Below are 13890 nucleotides of genomic sequence, written 5' to 3'. Positions count from 1 at the left end.
CCACTGGAAAAATCAAAAGAAAAACATTTTCCCGATTCAGACACAATGGTGTAATGCTGTGTGTTGTCTAAGAATGGATATCTACAGAGTAAATGAAGAAAGTCAAGTCCAAAAGTTCAGTAGCATTAAGACAGTCAAGTGCTGTACAAATTCAGACTAAATATGCCTCTTATAGCCACATCTGCCTTACAGCAAACAGTATGCACTAGGTCTGTACATGCGGCATAAAGCAAGGCAACATCATCTTTGCACAAAGGGCAAGATTTCACTTTGTTCTTATAAGAAAAAAAGCATTCTATATTACTTGCATTTCTTAACTAAAGGTAACTTCTGGAGACCTCCTCTTCAAAGAACAGCCAGTTTGCTATTTGATTTTTTTTCCAGCTGATACATAAAATGACTCTTTTATTCAACTTGTAGCCCACACAGTGATGCAGGATGTGCTCAGTATACCACACTCCTCATTACCACACAGTCCAATCTAGACTGATGAAAACCTTACCCAGTCCTGAGAAATGTGTACCTTTCCTCATTTGAAACAGAACTGGCACAGCTCAACACTGAAATAGCCTTTGAGAGTGTTTTATAAGCTCCTGGAAAAAATAAATACCCAGTGATTATAAAAAGAGCTGTTGGTTTCCCACACAAGCCTAGTAGTGTGGGCTAAATCCCATATGCTGCTACTCAATTTTTAATAGGACATTGGGAAAAATTTCATTCATTTTTTATGAATGCTTAAGAACGAACTGGATATGACTGCTGGTAGGCATGGGGTAAGCAATTGTATCTTTACATACAGAGGTTATTTATTCTTTTCATATAGCTAAGAAAGATAAAAAGAAAAACATATATATTTGTAGTTATCCCTACCAACCGAGTAGCACTTATCCTAAAGCTGCTCATATCCATGTGGTTAAAGGAGAGAACCAGAACAAGACCCATTTACTGATCTGTTAGGCTTGAGGGTTTTAGAAACAAACCAAGGTCACCCTCGAGGAGAGCAGATATCACCCAGACATGAGAGGGCCTTATCACCAACCTCTGGACAGTTCACACCAGGAACCCACAGGGAGATTAGATCCCAGTTTTAGGACCCAACCTCTCAGGGCTGTGATGATGGGCACTGGGCTTAGCTGTGTGCAAGCATCAGAGATTTGCCGAGGTTGGTAAACTTGCTTCCCCATCACTTCCAGGAAAATCCTGGTGGGTCAGAGCCACGTGTGCCAGTGCTTTAAGTAATGACCAACAGTGTAGGAATAAATCAGATTTAGATTTCAGAACAATGTCTCTGGCCCCCTCCCTAGCATCCCAACTTGAAGGCCTCAGCAAGATACCAGGATTTCCAACAGGTCTTCCTTGCCCTGTTTTCCCCAAATATTGTGAGACAGTACATGTGCTTCTGTTTTTAATTTAGAAGACAACGAAATACGGGCTAGAGTGCAATCAAATTCTAAGCACAGATATTGTCTGGTATGAATATTAAACCCTGACAATAATATTTCATATGTTCAACAGTAAAACCCTCATAATGATAGTTACAATTGAGGGAAATATTTTCTCTTTCATATGCCAAAGAATAACAAAAAAAATCAAAGAATCCCAAGAAAATTGGCACTTTTATTTACAAACTGTCCTTGGCTTGGTTGCTATAAAATTAAAAACACAAATTCCTTGGCACAGCTCTCATTGTATATAGATTTAATCTATTTGCTGTTAGTGAATATTAAATCTTTGTATGCAACTGTAAACACATCTCTGCTGTTCCCTCACGTCAAAGCATGTGGACTTATATTTTATAGATGTATCATCAAACCACAGTTTGTTTGCTGTTATTCTAATATATTTATAAAATGTTCTCTGCCACTCTCCCTTGAATGCTATAAATTGCTTTCATTATCTGCTATGGGATACTGAGAATTCAGTTGACATTTGTAATATTTCATTTAATGCATGAAACTCTCAGAAACACTTTATAACATTCAACTATGTCACACCAGACAGTCCTTAAAAATATTAAGGGATCATTTATATCTTCAGAGTATGGGTCATATTTTAAGCCACATGAGTTATGTATGCAAACTATGTTTGGGGAAGGATGTATTCATGAGCATAAAATCAATTATGCTCAATTATGGATTGAGAGCAGCCCTGTGGAGAAGGACTTGGGGGTATTGGTGGATGAAAAGCTGGACATGAGCCAGCATAGTGTGCTAGCAGCCCAGAAGGCCAACCGTATCCTGGGCTGCACCAAAAGAAGCGTGGCCAGCAGGTCAAGGGAGGTGATTCTCCCCCTCTACTCTGCTCTGGTGAGACCCCACCTGGAGTACTGCATCCAGCTCTGGAGTCCCCAGTACAAGAAAGACATGGACCTGTTAGAGCGGGTCCAGAGGAGGGCCACAAAAATGATCAGAGGGCTGGAGCACATCTCCTATGAGGACAGGCTGAGAGAGTTGGGGTTGTTCAGCCTGGAGAAGAGAAGGCTCCGGGGACACCTTATTGCAGCCTTTCAGTAATTAAAGGGGGCTTATAAGAATGATGGGGACAAACTTTTTAGCAGGGCCTGTTGCAATAGGACAAGGGGCAATGGTTTTTAACTAAAGGAAGGTAGATTCAGACTAGATGTAAGGAAGAAATTTTTTACAATGAGCGTGGTGAAACACTGGAACAGGTTGCCCAGAGAGGTAGTAGATGCCCCATCCCTGGAAACATTCAAGGTCAGGTTGGATGGGGCTTTGAGCAACCTGACCTAGTCAAAGATGTCTCTGCTCACTGCAGGGGGGTTGGACTAGATGACCTTTAAAGGTCCCTTCCAACCCAAACCATTCTATGATTCTATGATTCTATGAATTAGTAGGTCTGAATTGAAGTTTTAATTACACTGATACAGTTCTGTGCATTCTACATCAGAACTTCTTTTCCTCCACTTGACTTCTATATATTAACATACCTATGAGATGGTGCTTCATTCTCATTTCTCTGAAAATTGATCTATGCTAACATTAATATGCCCACATTTTCCCTATCCACTCCAAATATCTGAGCACTTATCACCCCACCATTGTCAGACTTGATATACATGCCATTCTATATCCATGTAAATACTCACAGTCCCTATAGCACCCTCTTTTATGTCATTTTAATCTCCAAGAAAAATATTAATTGCCCATCTTAGCATCAGATAATATATTAACCAATATGTTCATTTCAATTACGAACTCCAGTACATCTACAAAGTTTTTACGGCAATAAATTCTAGACCTTTCTGAATCACGAAAGGTCTTAATTCTGGCTCTGAACAACATATTCCAGTGTTTGCCTCTTTCCTGTTTGTAAACTGGATCCCCAAGGTCTGAACACCTATCAGAGGAATCGCCGCCACTTAGGCAGAGTCTGGTGGCTTGCAAGGATCTGTCTTCACTGGCCAAATCCATGGCAGGGCTGGCTACCTGCAGCTCCTGGTGACTTGGAAGGAAATAGGAAAGTGGTAAGAAACCAGATTCCCTGGGAAGGTTTGGCTCTCTTACCTTACTACGAGGCTGAAGCGGGTCCCTCACTTTATGCTGTGGAATTTTGCTTCCTTTGCACCACCAGCACTGCAAGATGTTGAAAACTTTTGTGCTAATCAGTTACCAAAACTTTCATCCTTCTCCACTCATCCCTTGTCTCCTTTCTGTCTCCTGAGAAGTATGTGAACCAACACAGATGTGCAATGTAAATGAGAAAGACAAGAGCAGCACATGCTGCCCATGAGGAGCAGGTGACAAGCTGAGGCTGCAGCCAGGAGCCATCTCTTCACAAAGCTGCTGGCTCCCACCTCATCGAGGAGTGTGTGCGCAGATCCGTGGGTCACCAGGCTGATCAGCAAGGCTGGCCCCATCTGGCACTGTGGTCCCAGGGCTGGAGAGAGCTGGGGATGCTGTGGCTGGAACCCAAAACCTTACAAAAAGCAGGTAAAATATTCCCAGGAAATACAGCCATACTGCTTGGGTGTTTGTGGCTGTGCCTGAATACAACCCTATTAGCCTGAGAGTGGATATGAGTTAAACTTTGTACGTATAGTCTGAAATTTATTAATGTCGTATTGTGACCTTGAAATATATAACTATATTAGGGCAAACCAGCAGGACTGTCAGGAAAGAAATAACAAAGCAAAATGATACCATGTGGGTGAAAGACCTTCCCACAAACTCTTGGGAATTTGTTCAAAGATGACTTGGTGAACAGGTGATCCAAAGGGTTTGGCTTGACCGCCTATGAAGATCAGCAAATAGGTGGTGAATTGCAGGGTAAGGAGCAGGAAAATGCCAAGACAAATGTTGGAGAATGGCTGAGGGACCGCGGTCATGGCTCCATGGAGGAGTTTTGTTCTACCAATCTGGACATAAAACCAGACTAGGCCGTGATGGAAAATTCCAAGTCATGCTGACAAGGAAGAAAAGAAGGTCATACTGACCTTGTATTGTGTAGATAAGGAGGTACTGTATGAGAAAAACAGGATGGAACGCGGGCCCAGGCACGAAGGCAGTAACTGCAAGTAGGAGGAGTATGATAATGTAACTTTTAGAGCTAAGCCAATGATTGTAAGACAAGTATGTATAAGAGGTAACTTTGTGTTATAAGTATGTGAAGGTTTTGCAGTAAAGCTGAAGCTTGCTTTATCACTCACATTGAGTCGACTGCTTGACTTCCCTCGCTCGTCGCAAGTGGCGCCCGAACAGGGACCCCATCCTTGTTCTTCACCGGACAGCGAGGTCGGAGAAGCACTGGTAGCAGCGACCAGGGAGCAAAAGATCGGCGGACGCTGTCGCGGCGCGCCTGATCCGTGCTTGAACCCAGGACAAAAAGGAAGGGGTTCGCCGTCCGACAGAAGGCTACCCGGGGAAAAAAGGCTGCACTTGACCGGATAATTAAGAAGGTCGACATAGAGCGCAATGGAAAACGAGGTAGCATTCGAACTTTTAAAATGCTTTTTAGAAAAGCGGGGAGTAAGCCAATTAAAAGACCTGGCTGGATTAATCGCGTTAGGGAAAGTGAAAGGGTTTTTTAAGGACCCCGAAAGTATGTTTGAAGTAGATGAGTGGCGTTCTTACGGTGATTGTTTGTGGGATTTAGTAATTGATGATGATAAATCAGCAAAGAAATTGATGAAATCTTGGAGAGATGTTATTAACTGCATGAAAAAATATAAAGCTGAAAAGAAAATGGCTGGGACCGACAGCTTGCTGGAACCTCCAAAGCATCGCAGAACAGTGATACCGGGAGGCTGGGGACGTGAGAAGCAGAGGTGGGCACGAGCCAAAAGTAAAGCGTCGGAGCCTGGAGTTCGCGCAGCTGAGCGACCCTCTGCAAAGCCCGCAAGAATGGCGAGAGGTCGGGGGAGGAGATGGAGTCCACTCTTTCCAAAGAAGAAGAAGCAGTAGTTAAGCTCCTCCAACATATACTCTCAAAGAGAGGCATAAAATATGATGAAGCTTGTTTAAAGCGGCTTTTACAATGGAGCAAGGACAGAAACCTTTTAATTATTGCGGGTACAGCTTTTGAGCTTAGTACCTGGGAAGCTATCGGAACCTCCTTATGGGATGAAATTAGTAACGGGTCTAAAGAAGTTAAAGGTCTTGCAACTTTATGGAAAGTAATTAAGACAACTCTGCAAGAAATGAAAGCAGATCGTAAAGCGGCTGCGGCTGCTTTTGCTGCTCTCTCTCCCACCACAAGCGAAGGGGAAACGCAGGGAGAAAAACATAATGCAGCGAGAGAGACTTTTGGAGCTTGTCCGCCTGCTCCTGTGCCCTTGACTTCTGCTCCACTCCCTGGGACTGCCGATATTAATCAGCCATCTGACAGTTCCCAACCCTCCCTAACCGTATGCTTAAAGGAAACCCTACAGAATCAGGAGGCTGCTGTGAAGCGAGAAAAACCACCAACCGTATCCTTTGATGCACCCCCCTTCCCCCCCCCCCGCTTTCCTCCTCCTTGCTGCATTTGGCCTGTTATGGGTGACACACATAAGTGAAGAATGGATGATCCAACAACCAAAACAGAATGTATGGGTAACTTTGACGAACATTACGCATCAAGAAACTATATATCTTTCTGTCGCTACCCCTGAAAACCCTTTTTCTGCCTCTTTGGTGGGGTTACCTCTAGACACCTGGCCAGATCCAATGCCTGAATTTTCCCTTTGTACTAACCCGCAATCCTGTGTCAATAATTGGGAGGGTGTGTATGCACACCTGCCTCAAGTAATGCAAGAACTTCAAGAGTTAGAGTTGTTAGAATCGGTCATCATGAATGCCTGTGTGATATTTAATTACACCTATAACACCACTCGAAAGGGTCAGAATGTAAATGCTATTTTGCCTGTATATAGAAATGCTACAGCTAGGTGTAACTATATCTATTCCAGAATATCACGCTTTTTTTTTTTTCTATTCCAGCTGCTTTACCTGCAGGGATGTTTTTAATTTGTGGGGATAGAGCGTGAGGGTGAATTCCATCGAAACTTAACGGGAGGCCATGTAGCCTCGGACAACTTACGTTACTAACACCCAATATCAATGATTCCCAGTAAAAGACTCACGATAACTAACACAGGGTTAAGTGGATGACTAACAAGTTTAAGAATTACAAGATGGTTGAAAGATTTGCTTATACATGGCTTAGTTATTTTAATTGTAATATTAGCAGTTGTAATGATTGTACCACGTATCATAAAAATAGTTGAACGTATGAGTGCAAAAGCATTTCATGTAACTTGGCTTGCACATAAAAAAAAAAAAAAAGGGGGGAATTGTGGGAGATTTCATGGAAAATGGGGGACATTTCTTTGAGCCTGATTATTTGGAGTTAGCATAAGTAGGCCGCAGTTAGCATGAGTGGGCCAGAGTACGTGACAGCTGCAGCATGAAAGGACTTTGAACCACCAGAAAAACAACGGACATGAGGAACTTGGACAGTGGAGCAATTAATAAACAAGATAACAGAACTGCAGAGGCAAGAAGGAGCTGCAAGAGCTTTAACGCAATTAAGAAAGCTGTCATTTCGGCTTACAGCATTTAGCTGCAGGATGGGGACTTAGGAGTTGGTTTGTATCTTTGTTAAAAATCGGGGTTTCTTTTATTCTTGTGTATTTTATTAGGTATAATGTTGTTTTTACTGTGTTTAATTAATTGTGCTCATAGATCTTGTAGGTCACCTTGACCAACATGACAGGTCAAGATTCTCTGTGCATTGCAACCGCATCACAAAACCCATGAACCAGTAGACAGGATGGCTATGACTCGTGCAGCGCACCTGGCCAGCGAGCGTATGCGTCATAGGCTCCCCATATTGCAACCGAGGCGGATTTTGGCACCCACTGGCCACGTGTGCTTAAATCCGATCCTCTGCAAATGTATAAATACCGGGATTTTCCAAAGAGCATCGGGCTGGTGTACGGCAAGGCCATCGTTGCCTCCATGGGGATGCCCATGTAAAGCTGGCACCTATCGATTGCTGGGCTGAGTTTGCGGTGCAAGACGGCATGCAATGTTGCAGAATGGAGCTGCTATTGATTTTCTATTGCTAGCACATGGACATGGCTGTGAAGATGTAGAACGTATGTGTTGCTTTAATCTCACAGATCACAGTTACTCTATTCAGAAGCAACTACAGTGGCTGCGCGACCACACAAAAAGGGTTACCGAAGGCGACAATCCTTTTGATGATTGGCTCAAATCTATATTTGGAGGATTGTCTCCTTGGCTGTTGTTGTTGGTTAAAGAAGGATTGCGCTGGCTTGGCATTTTAGTAGCACTCGTAGTCATAGTAAAAATAGCATATCACTGTATTCTGAATAATGTTGCACAAATGAACCACAGTGCCTTGATGGTCCAAAAAGAAAAAGGGGGAATTGTTGGAGAATGGCTGAGGGACCGCGGTCATGGCTCCATGGAGGAGTTTTGTTCTACCAATCTGGACATAAAACCAGACTAGGCCGCGATGGAAAATTCCAAGTCATGCTGACAAGGAAGAAAAGAAGGTCATACTGACCTTGTATTGTGTAGATAAGGAGGTACTGTATGAGAAAAACAGGATGGAACGCGGGCCCAGTAACTGCAAGTATGCACGAAGGCAGTAACTGCAAGTAGGAGGAGTATGATAATGTAACTTTTAGAGCTAAGCCAATGATTGTAAGACAAGTATGTATAAGAGGTAACTTTGTGTTATAAGTATGTGAAGGTTTTGCAGTAAAGCTGAAGCTTGCTTTATCACTCACATTGAGTCGACTGCTTGACTTCCCTCGCTCGTCGCAGACAAAACCTTGCTAGGAAAAAAGTGACTAATTTGCAAATTTGTTGTTTGAAAGCTGTCTCAGGAATTAGCTTACCTAGAGGCTTTACTCTTCTCTTATATTCTGCTCTGTTCCTATCATCAGTTGATCAATATGTTATTTTAAGAATCTACCATATTCACCATCAGCCACAGACTCACAAAGGGAATAACATCAATACCGGACCCAGTCAGGCCTCCTGGCTAAGGATGATCAGTGCTCTTATTTAGCAATTAGCATAAAAATGGGAAAACAGCAGGATGGGATTTCTGAAGGGATAACATTGTAGATAGAAGAAACTGAGTTGCAGCTATTTGCTTAACCATGAACACTGTTAATTTATAAAACATATCCATTCCAATTTTAGTTAGAGATATTTTTAAAGAAAATAAACCTTATTTATAATTGATTGTTTGTAACTGGTCCATAGAATTTTGTGTTAATGCATTTACTGAATTTGCATTCTGAAGTGTAGAAAAAGTAGTACAAAATGATGTTCCAGAGGCAACACTCAAGGAAAAACTGTTTATAGGCCCTTGACTTATTAAGAACAAATAATCAATTTTTCTTTCAAACACCTTATTGGACAGTACTTGTGAGCATCTGAATAATGGCATTATTAAAGATTTTGTACTGTGACTCACTGATTCATTGTACAGATCTGGAGAGAGCTGAAAGCTTGGTAAAGTCCCATCAAGCTTTTTTCACTAAGAAAGTAAAAACACATGGCACAATCTCCTCCTCTTCTGGGACTGGGATAACTTTGCCTTTCATGCTCCAGGCAAGGATTTTTAGAAATCCAGCATAATTTGCATACTGCTCAGTACATATGCACTGTAGGCATTTATATCAGAGACCTCAGTTAGAAGGCTTGTCTTTCCCACCTTCCATTATAATCAATGTGGCGGAGGGCAGGGGAACCCTTGCAGAGTTCAATTCAACTCCCTGACCGCCCCAACTGCAAATAAGACTTAAGTAACTTTTCTTGCTACTCTGGTTGTCCTACGCAGCATAAAGATAACAGAATAGTGGTGCAGATCCCACCTTGAAAACAGGAAGAACTAAACTGCATTGCTGGTATGTCTGATGGAAAAAACTTTTATTGAAGAGATATTAATGCACTAATGAATTATTCAGTCATTGTTTGCACAACTGAGGTACCTTACATTATTTCATTAAATTTCAGTTTTGATACCAGTGAAACTTATTTCATAGAATCATAGAACAATAGAATATCTCAAGTTGGAAGGGACCCATACGGATCATCGACTCCAACTCCCAGGCGGTGTTATAAATCAAGATTGTAAGGGGAAATAAAAAAGGGAGCAAAGTCAGAAGAAGCTGCAACATCCCTAGGAAAACTCCATGGATGTTTTCTATAACAATGGTTGAACACAACCCTAGTTTAAATGCTTCATTGTGACATGGTAGCACATCTGCAAGGTTTTCCTACTGCGCTAGCACATCCACAAGTGGGCAGATGTCCTGGTTTCAGCTGGGATAGAGTTAATTGTCTTCCTAGTAGCTGGTATAGTGCTATGTTTTGAGTTAGGTATGCGAAGAATGTTGATAACTGTCTCAAGTCAAGGATTTTTCAGCTTCTCATGCCCAGCCAGCGAGAAAGCTGGAGGGGCACAAGAAGTTGGCACAGGACACAGCCAGGGCACCTGACCCAAAGTGGCCAACGGGGTATTCCATACCATGTGACATCACGTCTAGTATATAAAATAGGGGGAGTGGGGGCAGGGGGAATTGCCGCTCGGGGACTAGCTGGGTGTTGGTCGGCGGGTGGTGAGCAACTGCACTGCGCAGCATTTGTACATTCCAATCCTTTTATTATTGCTGTTGTCATTTTATTAGTGTTATCATTATCATTACTAGTTTCTTCTTTTCTGTTCTATTAAACCGTTCTTATCTCAACCCACAAATTTTACTTCTTTTCCCGATTTTCTCCCCCATCCCACTGGGTGGGGGGGGAGTGAGTGAGTGGCTGCGTGGTGCTTAGTTGCTGGCTGGGGTTAAACCACGACAGTCCTTTTTGGCGCCCAACGTGGGGCACGAAGGGTTGAGATAACGACAAACCTGACCAGAGCTTGTTAAAACAAATTTGTTACAAGCATTCATTATATTGGTCTAATAGTCGCTGGTCACTATGTTGATTTATGTGTTCTTAGAGTTGTTGCTCTGGTTTTTAAAGTTCTGTTATGTATCACCTCGCTTGCTGTATGTAGTCCCTCTTCTGCTGCTTATCATCCGTGGGAGGTGGATTAAGGTTTGATATATTGTGTAACACTGGTTTATGGTGTGATAAAGTCATCGGTTGTGGGATTAATCCGGTATTTGCACTCAGCATTGTCACCTTTATACTCCAGGAGCCATGTGCGGGAAACTATTAATAATTACACCATTTACCTTTCCTCCTCGGAGAGCCAGTCTATGGGTGGGGTACCTTTCTTCCCCTCTCCTTTCTCCTTCAGTCCAGTTACAATGGTGTTTGAGAATTTTGAAAAATTTGAATACTCTTGGGATGTTGAGACCAGCACGGTCCTAGCCCTACTGCTAGGAATTAGCATGGTCCTGAATGTGGTTCAGGTCTTGTTTAAGGTTAAACAACTATTTAAGAAGATCACCCAGAGATCTGCCCCAAGGCTGGATAATTATGAGTGGCAGGGTGTGTGGGGTAGTATGGGCAAGTACCTAGAACAGTGGGCACCTCCAATGTTTTGGAAATTCACCCCTGAACAAGTGCAGAATCCAGAAGAACTAGTAAAATATTTGGAAAAGGTATGCTGTCACCCCGGCAGCTCCAGAGAGATACAAATCACTGCAACATGCTGGGGCCTGGCCCATGCCTATCGAGCCCTGATCAACACCACTCAGTACCCTCAAGGGGAAGAGAAGGTCTCTGGACCTAACAACAAAATGATGAGCACTGCGGTCACCCAAACATTGGCAACAGGCACCGCAACCCCTCCAGCCCTGGCGATGACCACTGTGGCTACCCAAACCTCAGTGACAGGCACTGCAGCCTCTCCAGCCCCAGCAACGAGCACAGCAGCTACCCAAACCTTGGCGATGGGCACTGCGACCCCTCCAGCCCCGGCGACAAGCACTGCTGCTACCCAAACCTCGGCAACGGGCACTGTGACCCCTCCAGCCCTGGCGACGAGCACTATGGCTACCCAAACCCTGGCAACAGGCACTGCGGTTATCCAAAACCCGGCAAGCGGTACTGCAATTGAACCAGCGGACCAACCTGCACCAGTATCAGTTGCCCCATACAGAAAAAGAAATATACAAAAAAACCAGTTTGCTTAGCGAAGGATGAAGGCAAACCAGGGTCATCACGGGAACAGGAGGAAGAGGCAGAACCAGAGGTAATAACCCGGTCCCTATCCTTGAGTGAGCTGCGGGATATGCGAAAAGATTTTGGCCGCCGTATAGGTGAGCATATTATCACCTGGCTCCTCCGATGCTGGGACAATGGGGCTAATAGCTTGGAATTAGAAGGTAGGGAAGCCAAGCAGCTGGGATCGCTTGCCAGGGAAGGTGGCATTGACAAGGCAATTGGAAAAGGGACACAAGCCATCAGCCTCTGGAGGCGACTCCTGTCAAGTGTGAAGGAAAGGTACCCCTTCAAGGAAGATGTTATATGTCAATCAAGCAAGTGGACCACCATGGAAAGAGGTATCCAATATCTGAGGGAATTAGCTGTGCTAGATATGATTCATCATGACCCGGACAACCCACAATTACCCAAAGATCCAGACGAAGTCCAATGCACACGACCCATGTGGCGGAAGTTTGTACGGAGTGCACCATCGTCCTATGCCAACCCACTGGCAATAATGACCTGGAAAGATGAAGAGGCAACGACAGTGGATGAAGTGGCTCGCCAACTCCGGCAATACGAAGAAAATCTCTCCTCCCTCCTACAAGCCTGCATTTCGGCTGTGGAGAAGCTGTCCCGGGCTTTCCAGCAATTCAAAGAGGAGATGTCCTATCGCCCACCTGTAAGGACCAAAGTCTCAGCTATTAGGAGTGAGTGCTCCTCTGCCCAAGAGAGAGAATATAGAAGGTACACACCGCGAGGTGCCCTGTGGTTTTACCTATGTGATCATGGAGAGGACATGAGGAAATGGGATGGAAAACCTACCTCGGTCCTAAATGCACGGGTACATGAGCTGTGAGGAAAAACCACCGCAAAAGAGGATTCTACCAGGAAAAATGCCGCTCCAGTTTCCAGACAGAGTAGAAGGGCTGATCTTATTTCTGATCCTCTTGAAGGGACTCCTGAGCCAATTTTACGAGAAGTGAGTACTGGATACTCTGACCAGAATTAGAGGGGCCCTGCCTCCAGCCAGGTGGAGGAAAGGGATAACCGGGTCTATTGGACTGTGTGGATTCGATGGCCTGGCACGTTAGACCCACAGGAGTATAAGGCTCTAGTAGACACCAGCGCACAGTGTACTCTAATGCCATCAAGTTATGAAGGGGCAGAACCCATTTGTATTTCTGGTGTGACAGGGGGATCCCAAGAGTTAACTGCATTGGAAGCTGAAGTAAGCCTAACTGGGAATGAATGGCAGAAACACCCCATTGTGACTGGTCCAGAGGCTCTGTGTATCCTTGGTATAGACTATCTCAGGAGAGGGTATTTTAAGGACCCAAAGGGGTATTGATGGGCTTTTGGTATAGCTGCCTTGGAGACGGAGGGCACTGAACAGCTGTCTACCCTGCCTGGTCTCTCTGAAGACCCTTCGATTGTGGGGTTGCTGAGGGTTGAAGAACAACAAGAGCCAATTGCTACCACGACGGTGCACCGGCGCCAATATCGCACCAACCGAGACTCTCCGATTCCCATCCACAAGTTGATTCGTCAACTGGAGAGCCAAGGAGTGATCAGCAAAACTTGCTCACCCTTTAATAGTCCCATATGGCCAGTGCGAAAGTCTAATGGGGAGTGGAGACTAACAGTTGACTATCGTGGCCTGAATGAAGTTACGCCACCACTGAGTGCTGCTGTTCCAGATATGCTAGAACTTCAATACGAACTAGAGTCAAAGGCAGCCAAGTGGTACGCCACAATTGACATTGCTAATGCGTTTTTCTCAATCCCTCTGGCAGCAGAGTGTCGTCCACAATTTGCCTTTACTTGGAGGGGCATCCAGTACACTTGGAATCGACTGCCCCAGGGGTGGAAACACAGCCCCACCATTTGCCATGGACTAATCCAGACTGCACTGGAAAAAGGTGAAGCTCCGGAACACCTGCAATACATTGATGACATCATCGTATGGGGCAACACGGCAGAAGAAGTCTTTGAGAAAGGGAAGAAAATAAGCCAAATCCTTCTGAAAGCTGGTTTTGCCATAAAAGAAAGTAAGGTCAAGGGACCTGCACAGGAGATCCAGTTTTTAGGAATAAAATGGCAAGATGGATGTTGTCAGATCCCAATGGACGTGATCAACAAAATAGCAGCTATGTCTCCACCGACTAATAAAAAGGAAACACAGGCCTTCTTAGGTGTCGTGGGGTTTTGGAGAATGCATATTCCAAAATACAGTCTGATTGTAAGC

This window comes from Harpia harpyja, chromosome W, assembly GCF_026419915.1.
Source record: "Harpia harpyja isolate bHarHar1 chromosome W, bHarHar1 primary haplotype, whole genome shotgun sequence".
Lineage (NCBI taxonomy): Eukaryota > Metazoa > Chordata > Aves > Accipitriformes > Accipitridae > Harpia > Harpia harpyja.
This window is presented reverse-complemented; position numbering follows the sequence as displayed.